Consider the following 12861-nt stretch of genomic DNA (forward strand, 5'->3'; position numbering starts at 1 on the left):
GGGAAAAAGAAAATTCTTTACCCATCCAGACCGTCATACTCATTGGCCCCCGTTTCCACCCTTGCCCTGATGCACATACACTCACCGTCCGCACATGCAGGCCTCAGCCCCCCCATGTATCTTCCATCCACACCACTCCAAACAGGCATTGCCCATGCTCACAGTGTACTCACCTGTTTGTCTGGAGGACTGTACAGTTGTGTGTACTGGGGGAGGTCCCCATCCACTAGTTTCTCCAACTCCTCCAAAGTGAAGGCCGGGGCCCTTTCCCCAGACACTGTAGCCATCTTCACTTCAGGACACAGGTCACAGCAGCACTTGCAGTGTAGGTCCTCTCTTGTTGAAGGTCAGGTATCAAGTGAGTGAACAGACAGAAAATGACGGTCACGTCCGCGGCGGTGCGTACCGTCACCGCCGGTGTACATCACCATTGACTCCTCTGACCAATAGGGCCCAATGTTAACCAAAGCAGAATTGCACCTCGGTCTTTGACCTCCCACTGTGACGGTGTAGAACGCCATTTCTCCTTGTCCCACCTTACAGGTCAGGCAGCCGCCATTTCAGGAGGCCACATGGCATTAATAATAAGTGCATCACACCAATGTAGGCCTGGAATACACACAGTTACAGGCACAGTGAGAATTAATAAATGTGTGCAAATGACATATTGTGTTACCTCAGTGTTGGATGACTCACTGCCCGCTGTTCTCCTCCATAGGGCACGTCTGCTGGGGCAGGTGATGAGATGGCGGCATCCTCCGGTGTACAGACTGCTGGTGGACCTGTCGACAATGGAAGAGAGACACATCATAGTCAAATACAGACTTGATCGTGCAACAATCCAGGAACTGTGAGCCCAGTTGGAGCCAGACCTGATGTCAGCTATCTGCCATCCCACAGGGATACCCCCTCTAGTGCAGGTCCTGTCAGTACTCCATTTCCTGGCAAGTGGTTCCTTTCAAACAACAGTGGCCATTGCATCAGAAATGTCCCAACCAATGTTCTCTAACATGTTGTCCAGAGTGTTGTCTGCGCTGCTGAAACACATGGGCAGCTACATCGTGTTCCCTCAGGTGGAGGATTTGCCCATAGTGAAAGGTGACTTCTATGCCCTGGGACATATCCCCAACATCATTGGTGCCATTGATGGGACACATGTGGCGTTGGTACCCCCTGCATGAGTGAACAGGTGTACAGAAACCGGATGTCCCCTCCCCTAAAGCTTAAACCCCAACCCCCCACCCCGCCTCTAAAACTAAAACCCCAACGCCCACCCTTCCCTTAAAACTAAAAATACCCGACCCTGAAACTAAAACCACAACCCCCACCCCGCAACTAAAACTAAAACCCCCTGACCCCCACCCCGCCCCTAAAACTAAAAATACCCGACCCCGCCACTAAAACTAAAACCCCAACCCCCCACCCCTAAAACAAAAAATACCCCTCACCTCCCTCCCCCACCCCTAAACCTAAACCGCCCCGATGCCCCCACCCCTAAAACTAAAACCCCAACACCCACCCCTAAAACTAAAAATACCCCGACCCCCCACCTCGCCCCTAAAACTAAAACCCCACCCCACCCCTAAAACTAAAAATACCCCGACCACCGCCCCTAAAACTAAAAGCCCAACCCCCCACCCCCACCCCACTTACCTGACTCATTGTGTCATCCTCCTCAGCCGTCTCCCTTGTTCTGTGCCTTAACCACGCATGTGCGTTGTTCAGCACATGCGTGGCTAAGGCACAAAACAACGAAGTAGTGGTTAACAAAAGTGTTGTTCCACTTTCATTGTCCACGACTTCGTTGTTACGGAGTCGGCGTTCAGGGCGTGTCCCGTTTGTAGCAGGTATGCCATGCTTAGAAATCAACAATAGTTGTCCCCATGTACAAAAAGATAAATTTCCTTGACCCGGGAAAACTCTTATCCAATCGCACTTCTAGATGATATAGGAAACATTTAAGAGAAGCTTCTATTGGTTTGGCTTCATACCTGGGTGTTAGCTAGTAACATGTTATAGGGAACACAAGTAGGGTTCAGAAAGGCCTAAGCACAATCAACCAGGCATTGAAGCGTTACCTAATATGCACAAATACATCCAAGTCAAGAAATGTCCCTGTATTTGAATTTTGGCACCCATAAACTGCCTTCAACTCATCAGATTGGAACTTCTAGGATATATCAGAGAAGCTTCTACAAGCCTTGATATATTTACATAAACGGACAGCAGCCTGAGTCAAGTATGGTAGGGAATAGTATTCCACTTAACAGTTTGTGAATAAACATTGATGTCCACCGGGGATGCTTCTTGGTCCCATTTTTATTCAACCTATACATAAACAATGCCACCAATGAACTTCCTGATATGAAGCTGGACATAACTCAGCTAGGGGGAGATAATGTTACAAAATTACTCTTCAATGATAATGTGGCGCTCCTTTCTTTCACAGAGCTGTCAATCCACAGTACACTAAAAGGCTTTGAAACATACTACCAGTCAGATCCAGCCACAATAAAATTCATGATTATGATTAAAAAAAAGCCCACCTCAAGCAAGCATTCATTGTCTATTGGACACTGTTGGAAAAAGCCTCAATTTTTTTATTTTTTAGTGATTCGGTTTGAACAGCAAACTAACATGGGTAAATGCAAAAATACAAGACAGTAAACACCTTGAAGCACAAGTGAGGGGGCGGTCCTCTGCTGTAAATACAACATTGGAAGAGACTCACTTAAGGCAGTTCACAGGGTGTACAGGAAAAGGTGTGTTGCAGCTGAAACATAGAGTAGGGTTATGGAGTTTCTTCAAAGTGCACGGAATACGGAAAATAGAAAATCACTTTATCAGGAAGCTTCTCCTGTGGTGTCAAGGCACCACACTTAAATACTTTAGGCTGTAACTCTGACTGCACTCAGTGGAAAACGTGACCCAACTCTGCAGTCATATCATTGTCCAGACTATACACAAACCTGCACACAAATTAGTATTTAAAATCTTAAAATGATGATCTAGCCACGATTGGCTGTTTAAAAATAACTGGATGAGACATGTTGAAAAAAAATTGTGATTGACCATCTGCACAGATCTTTGGTACAAAAAAAACGGTAAAATGAATGTGAGAAGTAAATCTATTATCAAGATGAACTACTATCAGACAGAAACAAGGGACATTGTCAATAGTACAAAAGTAGAATCATTGCTATGGAACTTTCTAACTGCAAGATCATGTATTGAAATAGAACACTATCTTGATATGAACACGCCCGAACAATGATGATTCTTAAAGTTAACATTCAGACTTGGAAGAGTGCTTGTTGAGCCTTATCTGTGAGGGTGCTATCTGACAAACCAGACACAGACCTACGTACCCGTGCTATGGGAGAAATAAATATAATCACCCATGTTCTGTTTTTTTGTACGGTCTCTGTAGCATCATGAAGGTGAAAACCTTTTGAACAGATGAAACAGCGTGGAACCAATACCGTCAGTGATGAAAATACACTCTTCAAACAGACCGAGGTGCCACATATTTTTCATTGTCTTTTAGGCTATATTGCAGCAGTAAAGCAGCTCATAAAGGTAGACTCGAGGATAGTCCTAGTTGCTATAATACCTTTTGAAGTATTGATGCTTTTTTACATAACCTTTAAGGTATATTAACTACCTTAGAGTATAATGTGATTTTACTATGGCTTATACTTGTTTCAAAATAAATGAACAAAATAATCCAAATAAAATATCGTAAAGTTGACTGCCGAAAACTATAAATTAAGGGGAATTACAAAAAGCCAAGGAGAACTAATTAATTGAAATTTATTTTATTTTGGTGTCTACAAAACTGTTGTTATTTGCCTGTTCCATCATGGTTGTACTACAGAATATCAACAATAAAAATATTGAGATACAAAAAACTTTATCCAAACTATCAATAACCAAACTATTTGTTTGAATGATGACTGTGTAAATTATAAAAATATTGATAACACAAATATTGTCAATCAAAATATGCATAATAATAAGAGATCAAAGTACAAAGCATAGATAAATATAATATTTACTTCCCATCTACATTATGAAAACTTGTGAAAGAATGTTATATACATTTCTTTCAAGAAATCCAGACAAAACATTATAAGCAACCTATAAAAATGGTATACAGCAGCAAAAAGGAGAACACTTCACACCTGCATTAGCATTTCAATATAAGACAAATGGAAAAGAATGTATAAAAACCCAGAAATGCAATCACATTCTGTTAGAAATGGGGTCTTAGGTTGGCAGTCAGGTTACTCCCAGTCCAAGCAAGGACCCTCACTCTAGTCAGGGTAAGTCACACACAATCCAAATTATCCTGTGCCCACCCTCTGGTAGCTTGGCACTGAGCAGTCAGGCTTAACTTAGAAGGAAATGCGTAAAGTATTTGTGCAATAATCATACAATACCACAATATAACACAACAAAGATACCCCACACAGTGTTTAGAAAAATATATATTATTGATCTAGATAAATGCAGGTCAAAACGATTCAAGATGAAATAAGCAACTGTAGGGATATCACTGAAAGTGATATCAAGTGCCTTAGAGTTGAAATATTACTGTAAAAGCAATAAAAAGTGTCTTAAGTTCTCCTAGAAGCAACAAGTGTCTCTTGCAGGGCAAAGTACCTGGTTTGCGTTGAAAAATCCTCGCAAGGATCCGCAGAGGAGCAGATGCGTGCAAAACGGTGAGTGTGCGTCGGTTTCGCCCCTTCACACACGGACTTGCGTCGTTATTTTCCACGCAGGGAAGATGTTGCATTGATTTCCGGCACACTGACTTGGATCCTCTTCGTTTTGCGGGGTTTTCAGATGCCCCCGGGACAATACGTGGAATCCTGGACTACTGGAGTGAAGTCACAGGGGCTGCGTCGATTCCGGTAGGTGATGCGTGGAATTTTCTGCTGCACGGCAGGCACTGTGTCAATTCCTCTCAGGAAGTCGAGCATTGTCGTTCTGAGTCGGCTTGCGTCCATCCAGTAAGACTGTACATTGAAGTTCTGGTCGCGTCGCTGGCGCTGCGTCGATCTTCTGTCACGAAGTCGGGTTGGATCGTTCCAGACTCAGTGTTCTCTGAATTTTTCACCACAAGCAGGCTGTGCGCCGCATGGGGATTTCAGCTGTAGGAGAGAAGTCTTTTGGGTCCTGAGACTTCAGGGAACAGGAGGCAAGTTCTATCCAAGCCCTTGGAGAGCACTTATACAGCAAAGCAAGAGAGCAGCAAGACAGCAGGGCAACAGCAAGGCAGCAGTCCTCTTCAGAAAGTAGTCAGGTGAGTCCTTTAGGCAGCCAGGCAGTTCTTCTTGTCAGGATGCAGCTTCTGGTTCAGGTTTCTTCTCCAGGAAGTGTCTGAGGTGGTAGGGCAGAGGCCTTGTTTTTATACTCAAATGTGCCTTTGAAGTGGGGGAGACTTCAAAGAGTGGCTTAGAAGTGCACCAGGTCCCCTTTCAGTTCAATCCTGTCATCCAGGGTCCCAGTAGGGGGTGTGGCAGTCTTTTGTGTGAGAGCAGGCCCTCCACCCTCCCAGCCTAGGAAGACCCATTCAAAATGCAGATGTATGCAAGTGAGGCTGAGTATCCTGTGTTTGGGGTGTGTCTGAGTAAATGCACAAGGAGCTGTCAACTAAACCCAGCCAGAAGTGGATTGTAAGGCACAGAAAGACTTAAGTGCAGAGAAATGCTCACTTTCTAAAAGTGGTATTTCTAAAGTAGTAATATTAAATCCAACTTCACCAATCAGCAGGATTACTAATTACTAAATATGACCTTCCTACTCCTTTCAGATCAGCAGCTACCACTCAAACAATATATGAGGGCAGCCCTAATGTTAGCCTATGAAAGGAGCAGGCCTCACAGTAGTGTAAAAATTAATTTAGGAGTTTTACACTACCAGGACATGTAAACTACACAGGTACATGTCCTGCCTTTTACCTACACAGCACCCTGCCCTATGGGTTACCTAGGGCACACCTTAGGGGTGACATATATGTAGAAAAAGGTGAGTTTTAGGCTTGGTGAGTACTTCTAAATGCCAAGACGAATTGGCAGTGAATCTGCACACCCAGGCCTTGCAATGGCAGGCCTGAGATAAGGTGAAGGGGCTACTGACGTGGGTGGCACAAACAGTGCTGCAGGCCCACTATTAGCTTTTAATGTACAGGCCCTTGGCACATATAGTGCACTTTACTAGGGACTTATAAGTAAATTAAGTAGCCCAATTGGGTGTGATCCAATGTTACCATGTTTAAAGGGAGAGAGCATATGCACTTTAGCACTGGTTAGCAGTGGTAATGTGCTCAGAGTCTAAAAACTAGCAAAAACAGTATCTCAAAAGTGGAGGGAGGCAGGCAAAAAGTTAGGGGTGACCACACTAAGGCTGTCAGGTCTAACACATTTGAAATAAAAAAATTTAACAAATTAGAACAAACTACCAAATAGTAAAGCACTATGAATACACAAAATACAAACCTATCTTTGTGCTTGTACCCTAATCAAAGAAGGCAGAAACTTGTCACTTTGTCTAACAATTAAAGAACACTAACTTGTGCATCTATTATACAAGGTATTCAATTATTTAATGAACTAAACTGTACATGTGTAAACATAAAACCAATACAAATAACATAGCTATAATGTTTTTCTCCTTTTTATATTTACACTACAGAAACAACAACATAGAAGTTTACAAAAAAACACAAAGGAAAAATAAGAGGGCCACACCTTCAAAACTTTGCATCTAAATAAAAAAACATCTGGGAAATATAAGAGAAATAAGGGAATGGTGGTTGATGCTATAAAGTCTGCACATCCGTGATAGAGATGAATGGCTAATCAGTCCAAAATATTGAAATACAATGTTAGGGTGCCAGATCCGGTATGACACCCAACCATCGAGGTGTCTAATGCACTGATCATAACAAAGTTATGAGCTGTGCTGGAAAGCTAACTAAGAAAATACCAGGGCACTACAAAAAGTAGTCAAAGCAATATAGACAAGTAGTAGAAAAAAGTCCAAAATTCCTGAAGACATTTTTTTCTTGTTCCAATGAGAAACCTTTATTTCTGGAAAGTATACACAATGCACCAAACAGCAAACATGTGTTTCGTCTGAAGGACTTTTTCAAGGCGAGATATAAAACTTGTCCATATTGCTTGGACTACTTTTTGGAGTGCCCTGGTATTTTCTTAGTTCACTGGGAAATATAAGTTAACCTCTTCGCTGCCAGGCCTTTTCCCCCTCAGGTGCCAGGCCTTTTTTTAGCTATTAGGGGCAGTTCACTCTTAGGCCCTCGTAACGTTTTGTCCACATAAGCTACCCACGGCAAAGTTGCGTCTTTTTTTTCCAACATCCTAGAGATTCTAGAGGTACCCAGAGTTTGTGGGTTCCCTGAAGGAGACCAAGAAATTAGCCAAAATACTGCAAATCTTCTTTTTTTTTTTTAAATGGTAAAAAAAGGGCTGCAGAAGAAGGCTTGTGTTTTTTTCTCTGAAAATGGCATCAACAAAGGGCTTGCAGTGCTAAAATCACCATCTTCCCAGCTTTCAGGAACAGGCAGACTTGAATCAGAAAACCGAACTTTTCAACACAATTTTGGCATTTTACTGGGACATACCCCATTTTTACGATGTTTGTGCTTTCAGCCTCCTTCCAGTTAGTGACAGAAATGGGTGTGAAACTAATGCTGGTGTAGGGGTTATTTTCCCCGGAAATGGAAGATGCCAAATCTTGATCATATTAATAATATTGTTTATTCAATATTCTCTGTCTATATAGTCATTGGTGTTCAGTTTATGAATATCTTTCTCTTTTCTTCCTTTCTAATCGCTCCCTCCCTCTTCTTCTTCTTCTCTTTTTCTTTTTCTCTTTTCCTGCTTCTTTCTGGGTCGGGGTATCACTTTAGGGTTTTCTTTTCGCTTTGTTTGTAGGTGTCCGTGGCTGGAGCGTCTCCCCCTCGTGGGACCCCAAGGAGAAACGGTAAATCGAAAACACAGGTAAGCTGAATTGTCTTCTTTTTCTTTATCAGTTAAAAGTCAGGGAGTGCAGGGATCCACCAACACGCCAGTGTAAACTAAAATCAGGTGGCTGTTCTTGTTCTCAATGAAACAAGTGATTTGTGTAGGAGGCTGGCCTGGCTTATAGTGGGTACCTTGTTGTACTTACACCCTGAGCCAGGTCCAGTTATCTCTTATTAGTATAATAGAGGTGTTTCTAGCAGCTTAGGCCGATAGAAGGTAGCTATGGCAAAGCAGCTTAGGCTGAACTAAGAGACATGCAAAGCTCGTACTATACCACTTATATCACATAGCACAATATCATAAGAAAATACAATACTCAGAGTTACTAAAAATAAAGGTACTTTATTTTAGTGACAATATGCCAAAAGTATCTCAGAGGATACAAAGTATATGTACACAAACCCAAAACAGGTAAGTAACAGTATGAAAAGTAGTGCAAACAATGTAGAATCACAATAGTATGCAATAGGTAGACATAGGTCTAGGGGCAACACAAACCATATACTCCAAAAGTGTAATGCGAATCACAAATAAACCCCAGACCTATTGGAGATTGTAGAAGGTCGCTGGGACTGTGAGAAAACAGTAAGGGTATCCAAAATACCCCACCCCAAGACCCTGAAAGGTAGGAGTAAAGTTACCCTACTACCCAAGAAAGACACAATAGTCGTGATAGGGGACTCTGCAAGAACCACAAGCACCAGCAAAACACTGAAGATGGATTCCTGGACCTGAGGACCTGAAAAGTAAGTGGACCAACTCCAAGAGTCACAAAAGTGTCCAGGGGGGCAGATGCCCACTAAACCCCGGATGAAGGTGCAAAAGGGCTGCCTCCGGGTGGAAGAAGCCGAAGATTCTGCAACAACGAAAAGGGCTAGGAACTTCTCCTTTGGATGGAAGATGTCCCACGACGTGCTGGATGTTGCAGAAGTGTTTCCAGGCAGAAATACCGCAAACAAGCCTTGCTAGCTGCAAAAGTCACAGTTGAGGGTTTTAGGTGCTGCTGGGGACCAGGAAGGACCAGGATGTCGCCCCATGGAGGAGGAGACGGGGTGGTCAGCAACTCAGAGAGCCCCCGTAGAAGCAGGCAGCACACGCAGAAGTACCAGAACAGTCACTTAGAAGATCTGTGAACTCAGAGTCACAAAAGGAGGGTCCCTCGATGTTGGAGTCCAACTCAGCGGGTTGAGCACTGCAGGACAGAGTGCTAGGGACCCAGGCTAGGCTGTGCACAAAGGAATCCTTGGAGAAGTGCACAGAAGCCTGGAGCAGCTGCAAATCACGCAGTACACAGGTTTGCTGTCTGGCGTGGGGAGGCAAGGACTTACCTTCACCAAATTTGGACAGAAGGGCCACTGGACTGTGGGAGACACTTGTACCCAGATCCTATGTTCCAGGGACCACGCTCGTCAGGATGAGAGGGGACCCAGAGGACCGGTGATGCAGACGTTTGGTGCCTGCGTTGGCAGGGGGAAGATTCCGTCGACCCACAGGAGATTTCTTCTTGGCTTCCAGTGCAGGGTGAAGGCAAACAGCCCTCAGAGCATGCACCACCAGGAAACAGTCGAGAAAGCCGGCAGGATGAGGTGCTACAATGTTGCTGGTAGTCGTCTTGCTACTTTGTTGCAGTTTTGCAGGCGTCCTGGAGCAGTCAGTGGTCGATCTGTGGCAGACGTCAAAGAGGGAAGTGCATAGGAACTCTGGTGAGCTCTTGCCTTCGTTATCTGAGGAATAGCCCAGAGGAGAGACCCTAAATAGCCACAAAAGGAGGTTTGGCTACTAAGAAAGGATGATGGTCTTCCTTCTCTTCTATCAGGAGCTCCAACGACGGTGGCGACGACCACGGTGAGTACTGCACCTACAACACAGGGAGGGGGGAAGGAAAAGAGAGTGACACACACAAGCAACACGCAACACCCCCACCCTCACCCACAACAACATACATACAAATACATGAAGCAACATTACATATACACCACCCCCCCGGAAGAACGCAAGGACAAAAGGAATTGATTTGATTGAATGTAATCATGTGAAATCTCAGTTTCAAAGTTCAAAATCCAGTAAACGCAATTATGTACACCAACTACACAAATGCGGATAGTGCACCAATCATTGTCCGTGGACCACTGGGCCCAACATGCATGGGCCAAGCCCACACTAGATACCTGACTCCAAACGGCGAGAACAAACACTGCTGGGGCATCAGACCGAAAATATAGAGGCACCTCAGGGGGAGGGGGATGGAGGGGCACCTCAGCCAGATGAACGGACGACGCCACTGATGCACGAGGGGGCTCCATGCCCATTGCTGTATCCTGGGGAGTGCAAAGCCACAGTCTCTCAAGTCTCTCCAGTGGGAGGTTTGCCCACTGCTTTATCCTGGGGAGTGCAAAGCCACAGTCTCTCAAGTCTCTCCAGTGGGTGGGTTGCCCACGGCTTTATCCTGGGGAGTGGAAAGCCACAGTCTCTCAAGTCTCTCCAGTGGGTGGGTTGCCCACTGCTTTATCCTGGGGAGTGCAAAGCCACAGTCTCTCAAGTCTCTCCAGTGGGTGGTTTGCACCAGTACTTGGTAGACTCAGATCTGACCTCTCTCCAAGAATTGGAAAAAGAAGGCAGACAAATGGGTCAGAACAAGAGTGAACAGAAAAGTTCATACAGGGGGTGACAAGGATGGCAAGAAGAAGGATGGTAAGTCTTTTGACAAGGATGGGGACAAGGATAAAAAACATTCTGAGTCTTCAACAGGCCCACAAAAAACTTCTGGGGTGGTGGGTCCAAATCCTCTTCTAACAATCAGAAAAATCATTGGTGTTATTTATGTAAATTAAAAGGCCATTGGGCAAGTGATTCCACTTGTCCAAAGAAAAACACCAAACCTCACACCACCACAACCCCAACTGCAACCTCTAGTGCCCCTAGTAATAGCAGTGGTGGTGGGAAGTCTACTACAAACAGCCAATCCAAGGGTGTAGCTGGGCTCACTATTGGCAGTGTAGTTGGGGTTGGTCTTGTTAGGGAGACCACAGAGGCTGTTTTAGTCTCTGATGGTGGCATTGACTTTGCCACCTTGGTTGCTTGTCCCCTTAATATGGGTAAGTAGAAGCAACTACCCCTAATCAACGGTGTTGAGGTCGAGGCCTACAGGGACACAGGAGCAGGTGTAACTATGGTGATAGAGAAACTGGTTCACCCTGATCAACACCTACTTGGTCAGTAGTACCAAGTGCCTGATGCTCATAATAACACACTTAGCCACCCCATGCCTGTTGTGAATCGCAACTCAGGGGGGGTGTGTTACTGGTCCAAAGAAAGTTGTGGTAGGCACTGAATTACCTGTTGATTGCTTACTAGGCAATGATTTGGAGACATCAGCTTGGGCTGAAGTGGAGTTGGAGGCTCATGCAGCAATGCTGGGTATTCCTGGGCATATTTTTGCTTTGACAAGGGCTCAGGCTAAAAAGCAAAAAGGACAGGGAAACTTGGATCCTGGAACAATGGACCAAGTGCTCCCAAAAGCTAGGGGTAGGAAGGGTAAATCCTTGCCCACTATCCCTCCCGCTTCAGAAGATTCCCCTTTTGAGGAAGAGGAATCCTCTCCCTGTGCAGCACCTACACCAGATGAGCTCACAGCAGACACTGCTGAGCTTTTGGGTGCAGGGGGGCCTGCTAGGGAAGAGCTGAGTGTGGCACAGCAAACCTGTCCCACACTAGAGGGTTTACGACAGCAAGCTGTCAAACAGCAGAATGGGGATGTCAGTGATAGCCATAAGGTGTATTGGGAAGACAACCACCTCTATACTGAATCAAGGGACCCTAAACCTGGAGCTGCCAGGAGATTGGTCATCCCTTTTCAATATAGGGAGTTTCTTTTTACCTTGGCACATGACATTCCTTTGTCTGGGAATCTGGGCCAAAATAAAACATGGGGCTGGCTTGTTACCCTGTTTCACTGGCCTCATATGTCAGAGGACACTAAAGAGTGTTGTCGCTCTTGTGTGACCTACCAAGCCAGTGGCAAGACTGGTGGCACTCCAAAGGCACCCTTAATTCCACTTCCAGTGGTTGGGGTGCCCTTTGAAAGGGTAGGGGTTGACATAGTTGGCCCCCTTGACCCTCCAACAGCTTCAGGCAATAGGTTTATCCTGGTGGTAGTGGACCATGCCACTAGGTACCCTGAAGCCATCCCCTTAAGGACCACTACAGCTCCTGCAGTGGCAAAGGCCCTCCTGGGAATCTTTTCCAGAGTGGTTTTCCCTAAGGAAGTGGTGTCAGATAGAGGTAGTAACTTCATGTCTGCATACCTCAAGGCAATGTGGAAGGAGTGTGGTGTAACTTACAAGTATACTACTCCTTACCATCCACAAACAAATGGTCTTGGTGAGAGGTTTAATAAAACTATCAACGGTATGATACTGGGGCTCCCTGAAAAACTCAGAGGATGATGGGATGTCCTGTTACCTTGCCTCCTTTTTGCTTACAGGGAGGTACCACAAAAGGAGTGGGCTTTAGCCCCTTTGAACTCCTCTTTGGGCACCCTGTGAGAGGTCCCCTTGCTCTTGTGAAGGAGGGTTGGGAACAACCTTTAAAAGCTCCTAAACAGGACATTGTGGACTATGTACTTGGCCTAAGATCAAGAATAGCTGAGTATATGAAAAAGGCCAGTAAAAATCTTCAGGCCAGCCAGGAGCTTCAAAAGCAATGGCATGAACAGAAGGCTGTCCTGACTCAGTACCACCCTGGACAGAAGGTGTGGGTATTGGAGCCTGTGGCCCCAAGAGCACTCCAGGACAAATGGAGTGGACCCCAT

Source organism: Pleurodeles waltl, chromosome 8 (genome assembly GCF_031143425.1).
Source record: "Pleurodeles waltl isolate 20211129_DDA chromosome 8, aPleWal1.hap1.20221129, whole genome shotgun sequence".
In the NCBI taxonomy this organism is placed as follows: domain Eukaryota; kingdom Metazoa; phylum Chordata; class Amphibia; order Caudata; family Salamandridae; genus Pleurodeles; species Pleurodeles waltl.